The sequence below is a fragment of the Bidens hawaiensis genome, unplaced genomic scaffold (genome assembly GCF_021521415.1).
Source record: "Bidens hawaiensis isolate Kalapana, Puna unplaced genomic scaffold, B.hawaiensis_p1.1 tig00054127_1, whole genome shotgun sequence".
Lineage (NCBI taxonomy): Eukaryota > Viridiplantae > Streptophyta > Magnoliopsida > Asterales > Asteraceae > Bidens > Bidens hawaiensis.
Window position 1 is genome coordinate 1 of NW_027499760.1, and position 5,064 is coordinate 5,064.

At 36.0% G+C, this 5,064-nt stretch overlaps 1 pseudogene; it reads right to left on the bottom strand.

Annotated features, from left to right (window-relative positions):
- Positions 1–1,482: 1,482 nt before the first annotated feature.
- LOC143600458 (protein OCTOPUS-like) lies at positions 1,483–3,191 on the bottom strand (annotated as a pseudogene).
- Positions 3,192–5,064: the final 1,873 nt, after the last annotated feature.

Sequence of the window (5,064 nt, forward strand, 5' to 3'; positions counted from 1 at the left end):
ATGGAAGTTCACGTATGTAAAATTCAAACTGGTACTATCTTCGGAGAGAAATCGATACGTATTGGGTTGGACTCTATCATTGACAGGTCACTGGAAGATCTCACTGTGCAAGGCATTGAGTTTAGACCTGAGTAGATTCTCAATTATATATCTATATGACTATATGTATGTCGGTGTATGATAAGCCGATAGTTATTTGTTTGATATACTAATTCTGTTATCATGGTAATTTTTTGTGATAATGATATTTTGAACTTCATATATCTCACTATTTGGAATGCACCATGAATTTACCTATCAGACGGTGTACAATATGTATCTAAACAAAAAGTTTAGTTTATTTAGCTGTTATTCAATCTCTGAGGATCCTAGTTGCAAATGGATTGTTTTCTTTTTCTTTTTTGGCCTCTAATCTATTGTATATTTACATCTTGTTCCACTGTTAGATATGAAAGTTTATTTTATAACCAATTTTTTATTTTGAATGACTAAATTTCTTAACTAATTGTATTTAAAAGTTGATAAAAGAGTAAATTGATTATGCAAAAGTTGTTAATGATGTAGAAATGTAATAATGTTTGTTAGTAAAAAAATGAGTGGATGTAATAACTAATTGTGTTTCATTTTTCTGCACCTCTAATGGTCCAAGTATAAAAGATATACTCTTGTGGTAAAGTGAGTAATTGGTAGACTAACCGTAATTGGGCGATGATCTGGGCGAGAAAGGGCGACAAAGGGGGAGCACACCGCCCCCTTGGGTGGTTTGTTTTATTTTAAAGCTCTTCTCACACTTCTCACAAAACACTTGTTTTTTATTTGAACTCTTTTCTATATATATATATATATATTATATTACTATTATAGCCCCTACACCATTACACCCAAAAACAAATTTTCACCCCTTGTTGACTGGGCGTCACATGACGTAAAACGTCCCAATTTATAGTCCCTCCACTACGCATAGCATTATAACTTGAGGTAAGTTATTGAGAGTTGGTGCATAGAGTACTTTCACTTGGATATCATTTTGACCAAGCAATTGGAATCTACTTTTTGTGTAATAATTTCTCCTTTCTAAGTCATGCACCACTGGCAAAACATGAAAACAATGAAAGCATTTATATTTTATACACAACAAATCTAATCTATATACACATGTTGGGATCAAAAACCTATTAGTTCTGAGGAACAAACTTTAACAACAAATTTGAGCAGTGCCTGTTAGAGAATTGGCAGTGGAAGGGGCGGCGTCCCATGGCGCTAAAGGTGTTACGGTGGTAGGCGCTAAAGGCGTGCTGACATGGACATTTTCGCACCCCAAACAAACAACCGCAAACTCTAAAACCATGTATGTATGCCATCACTTGTGGAAAACATAAACAACATATAACCTTACAACTTCTATTATTCCCATCACTGACTAACTACAATACAAGTAAACCTCAAACAAAAAACAAATTAACAAGATCTACAATTTATCCCACTTATGGGAGACTTACAAACCACTGATACCCCTGCTTTTAACAGTTTTATTCCTTCTAGAATTATTCCTAAATGGTGTCAAATACAACCTTAACAAACCACTATCAAGATCACTAGTTGAATACCTAGTACTCCTGTTCCTTAAACTCACCAAACCATGGTTGTTTCTGAGAACATTCATACTTCTGTTTTCTTGGACATCTTCAATATTCTTTTTGTCACCATTTTTATCACCAAGTTTGTGCTTATGACCCCATAGATTACAAACCTTCTTCCACCTGCTTGTCGAATTTACCACCGTGTTTTTACCACTCGAATCGGGTGCATTAGAAACCGATTCTATATTATCATTCTTTATAGAATTCAAATGCCAATCTTTCAACTCCTTTTCTGTAATAACCAACTTTGTACCTTGGAAAATAACATCATTCGCAGGCAAAACACCCGCATTTGACACTGATTTCACATCATCACCACCTAATCCTAACGTTTTTGTACTCGAACTCGAACTACTTCCTACATTCGACGTAAAACAATCCGAAACCGACGGAGCCGAACCATCTTCGCTTATCGAACGCATTTGCTGCTTCTCCACTACCGTTGTCGCTCGATTAACCGGAGCTAACATTACATTATCCACAACCGAAAGCATCGGTGTCAAACGCGGAATTGTCCTCGCAACCATGTACCCGTCCCACGACGCTCGGTGCTCGTCGAACGATATCCGTGGATCTTCAACCGATAACCGATGCCCATCTATTGAAAACCGAGGCTCGGTATCACAAGACCTTCTACCTAACGTGTAATCTTCACCCTCCCTAATTTGCGAAAAAACCACTTAACTTTGACCGGTCAACGTCGGTTCCGCCATTGAAGCACTTGCTTTGCTTCTTTTCTTTCTGTTGTTGCCGCCATTTTCGCAGTTTCCGACTGAAAACGGAAGCTGTGTTCCAGAAATTCTTCTTTTTATTATCTAATTCCATTTCGATTATCTCCTTCATTGTCTTCAGATCCCCTAATTCAAATTCATCATCGTCTGAAACCCTAGTATCACCTTCTCCGGCGTAATTTGAAACCCTAATTTCATCTTCTCCAGCGAAATCCAAAACCCTAATTTCATTTTCTCCGGCATCATCTGAAACCCTAATTCCATCTCCGGCGAAATCTAAAACCGTAATTTCACCTTCTCCGGCATAATTTGAAACCCTAATTTCATCTTCGGCGTCATCTGAAACCCTAATTTCACCCTAATTTCACCCCTAATTGCATCGCCGGCGTAATCTGAAACCCTAATTTCATCTCCGGCGGCGTAATCTGAAACCATAATTTCATCTCCGGCGTTATTTGAAACCCTAATTTCATCCCTAATTGCATCTCCGGCGAAATCTGAAACCCTAGTTTTCTTGGTATCATCGACACTAAACAGATCAGATAAAGAATTACGCGCCCTAACATCACACGACATTCTCCTGCAACCGGAATCCCAAAGCTCCAACGCCTCGCATTTTCCGGCAGCAACAGATTTACTCCGGCGAAACTCCGGCACCGGCGCCGGAGCCTCCAAACCAGCAAGACGGTCTCGTAAACACAATGCACAGAATCCGGTGACAGATTCACCGGGGTGGCGGTGACAGTTGGAAACACGGCGCCGACGAGAAGGGTTTCTGGGTTTGGTACGGATATGATGATTGGGCATTATTATTATTATTATTATTGACAGAAGGTGTGGTGGATAATGGCAGAAATGGAAATGGAAATGGAAATGGAAATGGAATGGATGATGATGCTAGGGTAAATGTGGTAAATTGTAATGTGTACTGAAAATGGGTTATTGAGGATGATGACAAAAAGTGGATCTGACTTCTGAGTGTGTGTTTAATAATCAGAGAAACCCTTCATAAACCTCACAGTCACTCCATGGAAGAATGATGATGATGATGTGGTTTAATAATTTAGTTGCCTTTACTTTTCAAATGTGTACCTTCAACTTTGGAAAAATATTAACTCATTGCATTGATAAAAAGTATTGGTTAGTGTGAAAACTCAGATATATCCTAATTAGTTTTGTAGAAGTCGTCAGTCGGGGAGGTGAGATAGGGATTAAAGATTAATCAGGATTAATCGAATTGAAATTTAATGTATGCTTTTCAACTTTACATATACACAAACACATTTTGGCCAAAAATTAGCTGGAAACCGATGATTTTGGTCGAGCCCTTGATTCCAGCAGGCCATTGTCAGAAAAGCCGGTTAAGTCTGATTAATCTTGATTTTGGCATGATTTGGCCATTGACAGATTAATTTGCCGATTAGCCAAAAATTAATTGGTGGGATGGGGATAAGCGATTAATCGATGATTAATTGATGCCTAGTCAGGAATTTTACAACATCGATCTTAGTATTGTTGTTATATTCGGTTCAGCGCCACCTTTTATGAGATACTAGCTTAGACCCTGTGTATTATGGACGTGTGTGGTTAGTTTATGATAAAAAAAAATATTTAGGGGGAGTAACGACAAAACTGGTCGTCACGTGAGGGGCACGTAAATGGATTAACCTCCAAAATTAACGAGATTAATAAATTAGGGTTTGATTGCAAGTGAAATGAAATTACAAGTACGAAAATTGCAAACTTGAAACTATTGGACTAAAACGGCTGATTTGGACAAACCACAAGGACGAAAACCGCAGTTCACTAAAATAAGTATTATAATAAAGAAATAGTGAAAAAACATGTCTACATCTGACTTAACGATTAAATTTAACGGAGTTAGTGATTTGGATGTAATTGGCAATAACTGGGAAACGTGGAGGGTCCATATACATAAAATTAACCGACTAAATTCGCATTATTTGCCAAACCACAATGACAAAAATGAAACTTGACTCTATTAGTTTTTATCCTCGTATTACGGGTTGTTTTACATTATTCGTTTCTAATATTTATATTTTTTTAATTTTAATTTTATTTATCATATGAAAGTTAATACTTTATTTAAGATTCGATGATGAAAAAGTTTCACACATTAATGAGATGTTACAACCCCGTTTAAAAGCTATTTGGGTTTTGTGAGACCAATGACTAGTTTATTTTTTTATTTTAAAATTGTTTTTTAATTATAAATAATATCTCTTTAAAAAAATATAGGATATTGATTTTTAGTATATCTCTATTTTATAATATTTTCATATTAAATATTTGATGAGATTAATTTTTAATTTAATGAGATATTATAACCCGCTTAACAGTTATCTGGGTTATGTGAGACCCATACCCGTTAATTCGGGTTAAATGCATGAGAAACCTCCATTTACAAATAAAACGGTCTGGTAGCTTGAGATAATATAAAGATGTTTCGTTTATATATATTTAAGATGAAAATGACATTTGAGACTAAAAGTTATTGTATAATATATGTGGTAGTGTGACTCATTAAACTAATTTATAAACCACATACTTATAACCGATAATAAAATAGTTTGTTCAGAGATAGAGAATGCATAACGTAAAATAGAGGGATGAAATATTAGTAGGGTGTTTAGAAACCTTTTAAGCTAATCAAGTTGTTTAAACTAAAGCAA